This window comes from Macrobrachium rosenbergii, chromosome 56 (genome assembly GCF_040412425.1).
Source record: "Macrobrachium rosenbergii isolate ZJJX-2024 chromosome 56, ASM4041242v1, whole genome shotgun sequence".
In the NCBI taxonomy this organism is placed as follows: domain Eukaryota; kingdom Metazoa; phylum Arthropoda; class Malacostraca; order Decapoda; family Palaemonidae; genus Macrobrachium; species Macrobrachium rosenbergii.
In genome coordinates, this window is record NC_089796.1 from 27,966,379 (window position 1) to 27,982,604 (window position 16,226).

Genomic DNA, 16,226 nt, shown 5'->3' on the forward strand with positions numbered 1-16,226 from the left:
AATCTCCCTTGCAGAGGGACCTATTCACAGTGGACTCATCTTGGACTGTGCCTTGCCTTTAGTCAAGACTCCAGTAGAAGGATCTTCAAGCATTGCAAGCCCTTTATCAATTTACTTATCCATTTTCCCTTCAAATGCTTTCTTTTGTAAATATAATTCTTTAATTTATCCCAAGTGTTTACGTAACATTTCCTTATGAAGTAGAGCCTTCAGCTCCTAAATTCTCCCCCTTTTCTTATTTTTTTTACGATTTCCCTTTACGCAAGTCAGAACTCCAAGGCCAATTAAATAAAGTTCCGTTGCCGGCCTGTAAAAATACCAATAACCCAGGGAAATACGTAAAAACGGCGACCTGGCCTTAGATCTAGTTTAGCAGTTGCATTTTTCCCCGCTATTGTTGCTTCATTGCATTGCATTGCAACTCGCCAGATCAGCTATTAGCAAAGCTAAGCTGAGTGCAAGACAAATTCCAAACCAGTTACCAAGAGCACAGACCAAGAGAGTTTCACGTAAGTAATGTGTTTATCTTAGCAAAATTTTTTTTTTTACAATTGTGACTGTTCCTAGGAATTAGGAACAGGGACGCATGTAGGCTATTCACTGAGAGAAGAGAACCGCCGTATTATATTCATTAATGCATGCCTTTCAGGATAGGTAGTTAGGAAATAACCAGTGATAACCATTCTTTGCTTCGAGGAATAGTGCGAAATTCCTCTGTGTTAAAATCTTTGCATATTTTTGCTTCGAGGAATAGTGCAAAATTCCTGTGTTAAAATCTTTGCCATATTTTTTTGGCTTCGAGGAATAGTGTGAAATTCCTCTGTGTTAAATTTACGTCCCATTTCGGAATAGCAAGATTATTTTAGGCGGACGAACTACCCCGTGGGATAAGATCAGCTTGCATTGCTGAAATACTTCTCTCGATTTAGTTAAAACTCGAATTAGGTGTTAGGAAAGCGAAATTTGAACTCCACTTCTAGGGAACATTATGAGGTCATTTTACTGTTATCCTCTCGTCCCAGATGGTCTATAAATAGACAGGTCCATTCACACAGAATCTAAAAATAACTCGTGTGAATGTCAGGCGACCTTCACCCCCGCCCCCCTCCCCCCGCCTGCGTGTGTACCCTCTTTTTCTCTCAGCAGAATTTTTTGGGGGGGTTTTATCCCGTTAGTAATTTCTAAGTCCTAAGGGACAAATCGTATTTCCAAGTCCTACGGGCAAACCAAATAAAATTCTACGTCGTACGAGGCGAGAATTTCTCAACCAAATTCCAAGTCTTAAGAGACTCATAAAGAATTCTACGTCGCATGAGACGAGAATTTCTAATTCCTATGGGAAAACCAAATTCCAAGTCCTAAGAGACACCCAAAAAAAATTCTACGTCGCAAGAGGCGAGAATTTCTAATTCCTATGGGAAAACCAAATTCCAAGTCTTAAGAGACTACTAAAAATTCTACGTCGTAAGAGGAGAGAATTTCTAATTCCTGCGGGAAACCCAAAATCAAGTCCTTTTGAGACCTTATATTAGTGTATATTTCACACACATTTAAGCCCTTACGGGACTGATCATTCCAGTTCGTTAGAACCACGCCTTGATTTCACGCTACAGCCGGCCAAGTCCGAGCGTGACATAAAATCCAGTTACGTTTTCCGAGATGCATATTAAAACTTGTTCGCCACGAACAACCAAGTCTTACTCAGACATATTAAACTTTAACAAAGTCTCCTCAGACTTACTGATCAACTGTCTTATTCAGACAGATCCATTCTCCTGCAGTCTGAACAATTGAGTGTTTCAGATTCCTGCAAATGAGTCTTTCCAGACAACCTGAGTCTTCTCAGACTTATTTGATTCGCTAGAGAGTCCAGTCCATATAACCATTATTTCAAGATGGCTAATACCAGAGCCCAACAAAATGAGGACTTCAAATTCTACATGTCCACTAGAAAAATCATGGGACTATCAGGGCAAGCTCTGAGAGACTGGGTTCAAGAGAGGGTGGACGATGCCAAGGCTGAAAGAGAGGTGGAACGTCAAGAGCGAGAAAAAGAGAGAATCGCCCAAGAGAAAAGAGAGGAGCAAGAACATCAAGAGCGAGAGAAAGAAAGAATTGCCCAAGAGGCAGAGAGGGAGAAAGAACGGGAAGAGAGAGAGAAAGAACGGGAAGAGAGAGAGAGAGAAAGAATTGCCCAAGAGAAACGAGAAGAAAGGGAATGGGAAGAACGAGAGAAAGAACGAATCGCCCAAGAGAAACGAGAGGAGAAGGATAGAGAAGAGCGAGAGCGACAGCGCGGCCATGACCTCCAGATGTTAGAACGACAGAACGCCACCCCCGCTCCTGCGGCGGGAATGGGTGCCCTCAGCCAAGCTCACTCGTTCATGCCAAAATGGACAGAGTCCGAACCTGAAGTATGGCTTGAAAGGGCCAAACGAGTCCTGGAGTGCTGCAACCTCTCCCCCATGGAACTCTCCTTGTTCTCACTAAATTCCTGGGAGGAAAGGCACTCGTTGCCTACCACGCCCTTCGGCAGAGGATAGGGAAACTGGGAAGCCATTTTTTTCCAAGCAGTTACGAAGGCATACAAGATTACCCCCGAGCGGTGGAGGAGACGTTGGAGAGAGAAGCCAAGGGAAGCAGGCCAGACTTGGTCCGATTGGACGTAACATTCTGAGAGGGTGTTAGCAAAATGGCTCGAGTCCGAAGGAGCCACTAGTGCTGCCGAGGTACTAGAAAAATTTAAACTTGAGCATTTCCTGTGCTATGCCCCTCCTGCCCTTGCCACTCATGTACTGGAAAAAGCCCCAGCAGCACTCACTGAGTGTTGCTGGATAGCAGACATGTGGGAGACTCACCACCTTCAGGAAGGATCCATGGGGCGGAAGATAAATCCCCCATCCCTCCTCGGAGCATCAAATTCCCATATGAATGGAAACTTGGGCAAGCCCCTAACTTGCCATTATTGCAAAAAGATGGGGCACTCAACTGATCAGTGCCAAAACAAGAAAACAGCGCCTCTTTCTCCCGGAAAACCACCCAATAACTCATCTGCGCCCTCCACAGGGGCAGCGTGAAAAGACTATAGCCAAACCTACTGCATGGCGTGCAAGGTTTATGGCCATTCTCCCTCATGGACAAAATGCCCTAACAATAAAAAATCAAATACTCCCGCCGTCGCCTTGGCCGTCACAAATCCCAAGTCATTGTGCCCTCCCGGCGAAGGCCCCATATATGTAGCCCCTCCACGAGGCAGCCACCCCGCGTGCCAAGTCAAGGCATAAGAGGACTAGGGCGCACAAATCTCTCTCATACGAAGGGGCAGGGTTCCCTATAGAGCTATCGTCAATAGACGAAAACTCGTCACGATCAAGGGAATAAATCAATTTAAAATGATACTCCCTACGGTCCAATTGAGAGTCACAAGACCTCATCAATAAAAAATTTGCAATCTTGCAGTAGCAAGGCATCTCCCTGGAGACTATGACGTCATCCTGGGACAGGACTTTCAGTCCCCACAGAAATCACAACAATATAGGGGTCCATATTCCCCAACTCATTCCTCGGGCGTGAGTAATCCTCCCCTGCTTCTCCCTCAGTCAAGACTGGCGCCTCTGGGTACCAGGAGGACGTGTAGTCCCTATCAGTGCCACCTGAGTGCGATGTACAGTGGCCCCCTCGATCAGTTCCTGATCCAATTCCAGTGCCCGGCCCTGCCTCAGTGCCAGCGCCAGGGCCCCAATCAGATCTCCCTCCCGGAGATGCCAAATTCCTGCCAGTGTCACTTTCATGCACTGAGCAGTGCCAAGCTCCGTCCGTCCTGACCGACGAGCAGAAGGAACCTCTGATAGTGCCTGACTCTGCCTTAGTGCCAGCGCCAGAGCACAAACCCGATCTTCATTCAAGGGATCCAACCCAGGACCCCCTCTCTTCTCCTGGCCTGGCACTGCTACCAGCGTTGGTAAGAGAGACGGTTCCTCTCGACCACAGTGGAAGTTCACCTGACGGTGCGGCCTCGCAACCCATGCCTGAGCTGGTCATTGATACTTGTGAGTCGTCCACACCCCCACCGACCGTTATCGCTCTCTCACCGCCTGCTGCAGATACCCTCGCAAGTCAGGATTCTGCCATATCTCACTAGGCCGATGAACTCCAAGAGCTGCGACGGATCATGGTAGAACTAGCAAAGAAACCTCCTGTGTCAGCTGTCGCAGCAGCTGTCCCCGGTGGCACTCCATGCCGCCCTCTGGTCTCGGGCGCTCCACTTCCCTGGCCAAGGACGACTGTCCATGTAGGAGAGGTTCGTGGTGGAATTACCACGGGCTTGGGAATTTCCGAGTAGTTTCCAAAGAGCTCTAGAGCTCCCCTGGCACCTGTGCCACCATTTAATTTTTCGAAGGTCTTGGCACCTAAAATCCAGAAGAGGATGTCAAGGCCCTCCGCTATCTTCTTCCGTTCCTCTCGAATTTCTATCCCTTATCCTTCTCTATTAATCTTTTCTTAAATTATCACCACAAGAGGCAATTAAATACAGGATACATTCCCCTCAAAATGCATAAATCATTGAGGATAACAGAGTGGGAAGTGGCATGCCCTTGCGCCCTTACCTTGGCACAGGGCATGCATGTCAGCTCTTCCTGAAGGAGTCACGCCCTTCGGGTTCCCTTTTTCAGCCCTGGGGCTGAGAGATAGTCCGGGCCATAATTTATAGGTGAAGTATGATAAATTCCTGCATAAAACAACAAATACCTCACTCTATTACCCTTGGCTTTTCTGCCAACATCATTTAATCTTTTATCTATTTTTCTGTTTTTAATGAATCCCGAGTCATAGAATCCTGCCCTTGTGATTTTAAAGGCCCCCTTCGTAAAATCCGAGAGGCGTGTCCCGCCTTTAGTACGTGGCCATGCTTTCAATCGTAACATCCTGTTCATTTTATCTTTTGTTATTTTTTTCCCCTAAGAACTCTTTTTTATCCCAGACACCTCATCTTTTGTCTGCTTATCCCGTCATAACATTGAGCGAGTATCTATTTATACCTTGTACTCGAGTTATGGGCAGTGGACGCATAAAATTAGCGTGGTTTAAAGTTAGTGAATTAAAACTTGCTAATACTCTTGCTCGCCTACAACTGTCAGAATCCCCAGAATAAGGGTCAGCTGTCAACTGTCGAGTTGGCGAATTATGTATCATCATTACAATATCACATAAAGGGGATGTCATTTACACAAATAAATGCTGTTTATCTTTTACACTGCCTCTTCAAGGCATGCTAACCGCATGCCTTGTTTATTTAGAATTAAGGAACTTATATGTAAATTAATTCTTAAATTTTGTCTCCTGCCTCAAAATTATCTTGTCCTCATAATCTTAAAGTAACGTATACCGTAAATTTGAAGAAATTAATGGGCCATGTTAAAGTAATTTAATATTAATGTGTTGGAAGTATTTTCCATTTTGCATGGGGACAGAGTAAAGTAAAAGCTTTTCCATTTCTTGTTGGGAGAAGAGTAAAGTAAACCAGCTGTGCCAACTTCTTGGATATCAACATACAAGCCCGAATGAAGGCTCGTATGTTATCTTCTGTGGGGAGCTATTATAATTTACAAGAAGTCACTGCACAGCGTGCCTCCCCCACCCACCTAATTTATCTTTTGTTTATTGAGAACCACATGGCCGATCGTATTTGACCTTGAAATCATAGCAAGGTTATCAACATTTCGATCTGTCCTTATTTTTACCTGGAACAGATATTGAGATGACACAGATAAAAAAGGGTAAGGAGAGGAGACTTAATGCCACTCCCTTAGGCAGCTTAGCCCAACTAAGCTGCTTAAAACAGCCTTTCTAAAGGCAGATTAAGCTGCTGAATTGTCTTGCCTTCGCAGGACCTGGGAAGAGGCAACCGAATCGCTGACCACCTGGCGAATATTGCATCATGGGCACGATGCGGCCGAAGCCCTTAAAAGGAAGAGACAGCAGTAGCAGCAGTGACTCGTGTGAGCAGGAGGAGTCGTGCAGTTAGCCATGCACGCGGGCGGGTGATGCAGTTTGCTGAGAGACCATTCATTCTCCCTGTCCAACTCCAGACTCCAGTCATCGTCGAGGGCACCACCATATGTGTGATCGTCCTTTGTCATTCTTCGCCAGAGACCCGCTTCCCATAAGGTAAAGTGCGAGTAAAGACTTTTCAGTCATGACCGTTTGCCCTTTGGAAAGTTTGCAGTACCAGCATTTCACTTTTGTCCTTGTGCCAGTTTATCCAGTGCCATTTCCAATGTCCTGTGTTCAAGTGTAAAGTGTTCATTCATTCCTCGAGTCTTTGGCACCCTCAGTGCACACTCGAGTCATATTCAGTGTCATATCGTTCCTTTACTGGCGTGTAATGTGTAAATCTCCCTTGCAGAGGGAACTATTCGCAGTGGACTCACTTTGGACTGTGCCTTGCCTTTAGTCAAGACTCCAGTAGAAGGATCTTCAGGCATTGCAAGCCCTTTATCAATTTACTTATCCATTTTCCCTTCAAATGCTTTCTTTTGTAAATATAATTCTTTAATTTACCCCAAGTGTTTACGTAACATTTCCTTATGAAGTAGAGCCTTCAGCTCCTAAATTCTCCCCTTTTTCTTATTTTTTTTACGATTTCCCTTTACGCAAGTCAGAACTCCAAGGCCAATTAAATAAAGTTCCGTTGCCGGCCTGTAAAAATACCAATAACCCAAGGAAATACGTAGAAAAAAAAAAAATATATATATATATATATATATATATATATATATATATATATATATATATATATATATATATATATTAGTTCCTGGTTAATAATGCATGATGTTGCTAGTCTCATGCTCTCTGCGACAGCCGATTAATAATCAAGTACTAATTCAATGCTTAAGTCGACAAATGCCTGATGGGTCTCACACCCTTTCCCTTGTGAGAACAGCTAGAGGGTTTTTGTGAGGCGGTTGCCCTCAGACTGAGGCATGAAAGTTTGCTTGTTGCTACTATATGTTCTGTTCCCTTGTCATAAATCTCTTCCGCCTTGGATATTCATATACAAATAAAAGATATACAGTAATCCTCTACACAAACAGATAAAATAATACAAAATAAATTCTTAACACTTGCTTGGTTTCTTACCAATTTCCATCATTACTATAAAGCAATTTAACTAAAACGAGAAGTTAAAATTGTGAGACAGAGAAATCTGGCAGCTAATTGGGAAGGGACCAAAGGGAAGGGACGAGAAGTGGGAGGCAGACGGCAACACGGCAGGAACGAAGGGGCGCTGGTGAGAACTCACAATAACTTCTGCAATCGCGTTGTGTAAGGTGGAAGCCCCTGTATTGACTCCCCGTCAAAATGTCATCGGAAAGAACCACGAAGAACTAAATCTTTTCTTTGGGAAGTAAACTGTTTTTTTTTCTATCATTAACTCATTAATTAACTTTTGGGAGAAGAGAGTTCCAAAAACCATGACCTGTTTAACCAGATATGAACTCCGTCGACCAAACTTCCCGCTGTATTGAGGAAGTTAGAAACTTCTTGAGGGATTTTTCGCTAGAAGCTTCAGATGGGGTTGGCAAAGTTATTACTTGTTGGCAAGACTTCCGGTTTTGATGTCATTAATGACAACATCAAACAGCCTCGTCCTCTGTGGTGCGTGGAGCTGTCGTGTCTACTTTAATTTTTGGGGAAATTATTATCAGCTTCATTTGGTTTACGGGTCCCGTTGCTGCCATAAGGCCCCATTATGATTGAAGGAGTTTGCTTGAGATTTTTACCACTTATTAAACGACTAAAACTGAAAATAGCTGCGTAAGGAAATAAAAAATTCCACCTCCAAGTTTATAAATTTTGCTGTAAAAAATGACATTTTTTATAAATCATATAAAAAAGTTGCAATCAAAAATAATTTCCCTCACGCTAAAATAAAGACACATAATTATACTACAGGCTGTGAGAGTTTCATTAAATTTGGTTTAGTCTTCTTTGGGAGGGGGGGGGAGGTCCTTTACTTTTAAAAAAGTAAGTTTTGAGAAAATGGAGAAAGAAAAAAAAAAAAAAATCAATTATTTTGTAATAACGGTGAAACTATGATCGTTAGAAAGCCGATTTTTGCAGTAAAAACATTTCTTCATATAAGAAACATCCCCTGAAATTTACGAAATAATCGGATGGAAAGAAATGTGCTTCCTGCTTCGCTTCCTCTTTGGAGATTGACATTCGTGACCTTTCTCCAATGGAGACACTTATCCTTTGTTCTGATTTCTTTTGTCTTTTTAATTCTCAGTGCATATAGTTTTCACATATATCACTGAAAGAATCTTCAAGGAGTCTTCAGGGATTCTTCGGTGAGGATTTTGGCGCCAATACGAAGACTATAATTTTCTCAAACTAGAGCATAGTCATTCATGTAATGATGGCCACCTCCGGCGATTCTGGAGGAAATCGTTAGTAAGGGGTCCTTTTTTGTGTTTGTTTGTGGGGTCCAGGGGTCCAATTCAGCCAGGACTCTTGTTATAACGCCTGAAGAAAGAATCTTCAAGGAGTCTTCAGGGATACATCTCTTCTTTGCTACGGTTATGGCAGAAAAAATAGTATTCAGAAATGTACTAAAAAGCCGGGAATGGCATAACTCACGAAGTACACCGTGGCACCACGTGACACGCCCGAAGGAAATATTGCCTTATACTTACATATGTCTTTTATTCGTGAATAGACGCCCTATATGGATATCCTGAGGAAATAAAGCACAATATTGATTCTAGTTTTACATTTATCAAACAAAAGAAACTGACTTGTAAATGATTTCACTTATGATAACATATATTCCGTACAAGTGAATGGTGATGAGGAAGACTTGCTCTTCATTTGCATGTCTGTATATTTTCAGATAGCATGTCGATTTACATGTCTTGGTTATTTTATATTAAAAATAAGTTAAAAAATATAAAAAAGTCAAGAAATACAAAGCTGTAATAAAATGTCAAGAAATACAATACATTAAATGTATATTGTTGGGCGCAATACATCTATGGTGCCATTTTCACTCGTACAGAGACGATCGGGACATCTTGAGCAAGTTAATCTGAGATCACGTTTTCTTCGACGCTAAAGAGAACACACGCTAAAGAGAATGGGATATTTTAGTGGATGACAAAACTATATCAATGATTTCGAAATACACGGAATTAGAAAATGTTTACTAATTTTGCAACAATTTGTTACTCACAGTGCCATAAAAGCGATGAACAAAATTGGCAATAAATCCAAATAAATTTTTTTGAGCAGTAACGCTTCAGGATATGTTTATTTAGACATAAAACAGTCCAAAACTATCAATAACTCAGTTCTGATCATTCCTTGAAACTCGAAGATCAATGCAGCCCTTATCTTAGGGGCCTCCGCTTGTTTTTTGAAAATGTTATATCTTTAAATCTTCGTGAAGTAAATGAACGTGTGAAAACATTTTGCTATATGGTTTTAACAACTGGCGTGGGTTTCCATATAAATTATATATATATATATATATATATATACACATATATACATACATGCATACATACATACATACATACATACATAGACACACACACACACACACACACACACATATATATATATATATATATATATATATATATATATATATATATATATATATATATATATATATATATATATATATATATATATATATATATATATATATATATATATATATATATATATATATATATATATATATATATATATATATATATATATATATATATATATATATATATATATATATATATATATATATATATATATATATATATATATATATATATATATATATATATATATATATATATATATATATATATATATATATATATATATATATATATATATATATATATATATATATATATATATATATATATATATATATATATATATATATATATATATATATATATATATATATATATATATATATATATATATATATATATATATACATGCATACATAAGCCTACATACATACATCACTAAGCCCACGTCGGAAGGTGAGTGAAAACCGAAACTTTGAACAAGTACTTTTGTAGTTTATTCTACATTTTCAAGTTCACACTGAATACAAAAGAAGTAGTCAGAGATTTATATGCAAAAACAAAAGGTGGGGACGGTTACAGTCTATTAAGCCTGGTTCACACTATGCCAGTAATTTAGTCAAGTGGCGAGTAGTTTAGTTACTACTTTCCTACTAAACTGATCAATTTCGTTCGCACAACCAGTCAAGTAGAGTACATTAGTGTGTAAGGCATCGCAAGATGAACAGGCAACGCAGCAAAGCTAAAAGGCTAATAAAAGATATTGCAATAACTATTTTAGAGGAAGTGGAGGAAGAAATAAGGGTGTCAAAAAGAAAAAGATTATGGGAACGAAAATGGATTCAGAGAAGAAATCAACTAGGAGCTACTAATTCACTTCTCAAAGAATTAGAAGTAGAAGATCCTAGAGAATACTACTCAACATTCAGAATGAGTCAAGAATGTTTTAACTTTCTGTTGATGAAAGTGCAATCACAAATTCAACGAAATGATACCCATTTAAGAACAAGGTGTGTTTGTGAAACACTAATGTCCCCCGTGGGTAACCAATCAAAAGTTATGGCCGAGATTAAAGTTTTTGCAGACACAAAGACGGACAGGTGAAAACTATATGCCCTCGAATCACTGATTACGGAGGCATAAAAATGGAAAATACCTGATGTTCTTGATTTTCGCTTTCATCTCCTTCTCTCCAAATCCAGGTATATCCATGGTTTTCTCCAAATCAGCGTAGGCACTTTGCTTGATTTGTTTATTTTTATACTGTGGACATTTAACATTCCACAAGCTCTCATGTTGTAAATATTTTGAAATAAATTTTAGTGTTGTCTCTTCATTCCATCGAAGTGCCATTTCTGCGGCAACCTACAGCTCATGAACTCCACTAAATTACTAAATTCAACACGTGTTCTCACTGGTTTAGTGGACGAATGACAGGTGGGCGGAGCTACTACTTGACCGTAAAAATAGAACATTTTGGATCGACTAAACACTAAATCACTAAATTGCTTACTAAACTACTTAACTAAACTGTTTGGTGTTCAGACACGTTTAGTAGCTAAATTACTCGCCACTTGACTAAATTACTGGCATAGTGTGAACCAGGCTTTAATCTGGTCAGCATGCTCTCTAAACAACAAAGACAGGGACAAAGGATCAAGGGATAATCAAGGGTGGAGATTAACATTTTTTGGATTTTGGGACTGTGGGGTCAGGAGCATATCAAACATCACTATTGCAGCAAAAACATTTTTTCCATTTTTTCATTTTAGTTATTTATCCATTATAATTTATTATTATTTATATTAATATACTGTTAAATGAATGTGAGATAATATTAAGATCATCGATAATAAAATAGTGGGACAATTAAGACCATAAGTTCACTAACACATTTTGTTTTCAACAAAAACATTCTGTAAAACGCAAAAATATACACAATCAGAATAACTGTAATTCAGCTCGTGAATTTTAACGATAAGTAGACTATAAAATACATTTCATCATATCGATCTTGGAGGGGTTGTTTTTTATGTTACTGACGTCATCATCACTTTGCAGTTGTAAATCTCAGGACAGTTCAGGAATAGGATTTGCAAGTGATGACGCATCACCACGACAGACTGTTGTGGGATTTTTCATACTACTATATTAAAGTTAAAATTATCGTTGAATTTATGTTTTCATGAAGAAATAATCATATGAAGAAAATTCTTGAGTAATTCTTGCATCAGCAGTCCAACAGTCATGATCATGGCAACGTTCAAACTTGGTGCCGTCACGACATATGTCTATAGATAGAACAGAAGTAGAGGGCTGTTACTGGCTAGCAGATCTCCATGGCAACCAGCCTGCCAATCAGTTTTAGCTGTATTGTGTCTGAGAAAGAACTTTTGCTCAGAGAAGCTGACAATGACATAAGTGCGTGTGTTTTGAATAAAATACATAGTTTTTAATAGTGCATGTATTTTACTGATTACATGAAGAATACAATGAATTCCTTCTTATTACTTTGAGTGCAAAATTGTTGGTTCAGAGATTCTTCAGCAGCAAAATACTTCTCTTTAATCTCTCGAGGATGGAATTACGCTACATAGAGGGAACTTTCAATTTTCTCTCTCTCTCTCTCTCTCTCTCTCTCTCTCTCTCTCTCTCTCACGCCATTTGCTACATAAACATAAGTATTGTTCAGTAACTCAGCTTTTGTCTTTGTCATGTCTTTTCTTTCCTAAAAAAACAGTCAGGCAACAGATAGGTAAAACTGTTAATGCTCAGTGATTGGCTACGATACTTCCTACCCTTCCAGACAACATTTCTTAATGACGGTATGCTGTGCGCTGTGCGCAAGTTAAATTGGTTACAAGTTAAAAGCATTTCAGTTTAGTACAGTATAAATACAGAACAGTATATATAAAATAAATATATAAATGAAAAGTTTTATTATTTACCTTTGGTAATGAAAAGCAAAACGGTATGTGATGAGTGGAGGAACAGTAACTATCTTGAATCGTGGACGAATATTATGTATTTTAAATTGGCAGACCCTCTTCGATGTCCATCTTAGCAGATATCTGGAATAGTGGGGTACGATTTAATGAGGGTCGACTGTATATATATATATATATACATATATATATATATATATATATATATATATATATATATATATATATATATATATATATATATATATATATATATATATATAGTGCACTTACAAGTATGCAGGAATGCATGTAACCGGTTCGTATTTAGCTTACACTAGCATATTTTAGCTCATAAAATGAATTATTTCTGTCTCAAACTAAACTTGGTCTTTAAATGATCGCTAAAACATTGGGCATTCAACTACTTTTTCCATACGACCCAACACAATAATTAACATACAGCTGCTTAATTTGTCCCATAATTAGTTGCAAAAGAAAATTGAAATTCCCATTAAACTCAGACGGCATTTTAAATAGAACATCTCGTCTCTGCCTGACGGTGGATAATGGATCTTCTCTCTCTCACCCTCTCTCTCTCTCTCTCTCTCTCTCTCTCTCTTAGGAATATATTGTTATAACTATTGTCTTCAACGCTGTCATATATTAATGATAATTGAAAATCGCTTTTGGTTTGAATGTATTTCGGGAAGAATATACAAATAATATAATACATATGCAAACATTCATACACACACATAGAGACATTCATACATATATGCAAGCATTAAGCTACAAATGTCCTTTAATATCCAATTCACTCTACCTCGGAATTAATGTATTTTCATATATGTTACCCGAAGGGGATTTTTTTTTTAGTTGATAATACTGTAAGTTCATCATCTCATGTGCTCGAACCACAGAAGACAAGAACTCAGGACTACAGTGATGTGCATTAAACCACACGGCCAACAAGTTGATGGCTGTGTGGTTTAATGCACGTCACTGTAGTCCTGAGTCTTCCGTGGTTCGAGCCCACATCAACTAAAGAGATTCCACCTTGGGTAACATATATGAAAATATATTATTTCCAAGGTAGAGCAAATTGGATATTAAAGGACATTTGTAGCTCAATGCTTGTACAGTACATGAACCACAGTGATGTGATGAAATTCATATATATATATATATATATATATATATATATATATATATATATATATATATATATATATATATATATATATATATATATATATATATATATATATATTGTCAGGTTCGGTTGTTTCTTTGCGGGAATGATGTTGTTAAGTTGTTAAGGTAGTTTCCTTGTTTCTCCTTCACTCCAGTGTTTTTGTCAAATTGGCGAGTTTTCGTCTGTCACGGTGTGAGTGACAGCGGCAGTCAGGTTTTGGGTGGCAGACAGATCAGTTCTTGGCGACACTCAGCCAAGAAAGCAGCAGTCCCTTTGTTTGGTAGCAGGGGTTATGGATCTGTTTACTTCGGCGGGAGGATGAGGTCCTCTGCATGTGTGATTTGACTTCTTGAGTAGCAGCGAGAGGATATTGCGACAATAAAAGACTGTCTCGATGAGTCGGCGAGTTCATCTGTGCTGAGGGTGTGTTCCTGTTTTGACAGCTAATTGGAGTGTTCGATGAATCACCGATTACGTCTTATGTTTATCCTGGTTGGCGGTAAAAGACTGCCTCAACAATTCGTCGGAATTTGTTTGTTTTGTGCTGCTTTGGTGATATGTCACCATTATTGTTATGCTGCCTATCTTTGTTTTATTTAATTGAACATGTTATGATTTATTCATTAACATTTAATGTTGTAGAGCAAGTATATGGCTCTGGAAATTTGCTGTCTATGTATTTGTATTGAGTGTGATGTTCACTGATGTTTGGTGACTGCTGTTAAGCATTTATTTGTATTTAAGAATGTTTATTATTATTCTCTGTAAATTTGTATGTAATAAATTAGACTTGAGGTATTTTTGGCATTTATTTTGCACCCTCCTCTGGCTTGTCCCCGGTCCCTCCAGCCATTTCAGTCCCATATCTTTAACATTGAGTAATGGAACCTGTAGAACCAAAAAGTGGTTCATAACTATATATATATATATATATATATATATATATATATATATATATATATATACATATTACACACACACACACACACACATATATATATATATATATATATATATATATATACACACACACACACATATATATATATATATATATATATATATATATATATATATATATACATATATATATATATAAATATATAATATATATATATATATATATATATATATATATATATATATATATATATATATATATATATATATATATATATATATATATATATATATATATATATATATATATATATATATATATATATATATATATATATATATATATATATATATATATATATATATATATATATATATATATATGTGTGTGTGTGTGTGTGTGTGTGTGTGTGTAGGAGCGTGTGTGTGTGTGTGTTTGTATGTGTCCTCTAGAAACTGAACCGCCTTTCATAATATCATAAATCTCTTGAGTTTCTTGTGAAAAGAAGCCGGAATCTGTAACATAAGATTCTGCAAAAGAATTTCCTCTACATTTTTCCAACAATTCTTGACTGGCTTCGTTCTGATAGTTTCATTTTTCTACTCTTCGGGGTTTTCCTTCCTTTGAGATCCGAGTCTGAGGTTATTTTCATTTAATCAATGTAATAAACCCTAAATTCTCTCAGGATTGTTTTTTTCCTCGTGATATCTTCATACTAATTGCATTTTGACTATTTCATATATTTTCATTCTCCTAAATTATATTTTCTGACCTGAAGAAGCTCTTTAAACTGAACCAATTCAAATATTGTGTTCGGTTTCTTGAAATATAGTTTTCCCTCTTGAAGTCTGCCTATATACCATAGTACAACCATAATTACTATGTCATTCTCGCTTCTATACATCATAGTTTTCCATTTTAAAGTTCCTGTTGACAACATTAAATTTTATCAACGTATTTCCACAAAATTTACTTTTCTCTTACGATATGCTGTTTTACTTATGAAGATTGTTGTCTCATCATACAGCTTGAAACCCAAGAGAAAAAACAAAGGTGACGGTTTTGTATATGAAAATGTACACGGATATAGAAAGTGAAATTAGAAGAGAAAGATGTTGGTACATCGAGAAGAAGAATTCATTCGATAAAGCATCTTTATAAATATGTTGTCCCTTCGCACTTGCGCCTTTGAAATCTTTCCTTGGTTTCTGGATTTTACACCATTTTGATCTAGCCCATAAGTTAACTTGGCTGATCTAATGCCACTGAATGGGTTTAAACTGAAGTTTCACGGAAACTTACCATGGGAGGGGTAGCATCTGACTTTAGTTATGGGTTCAGACAAAAGCATATAAGAAAAATGTCGGCTTAAGGCCTTCTTCAAATGAAGGAGTTATCAGGTAAACATTTAGGGTTCACTTAATTAATTATATTTACATTAAGCACATAGATCAGAAGAATGGGGAATAATGATGGACAGGTGAACGGAGTCCTGTCGAACAATCAAATATACAATAGATGAAAAGATCCACGATAAAACACAAGGGTGACCCGCTTCAAAGGACACCACAATGGAAGATACAGTGGTTAGGCCA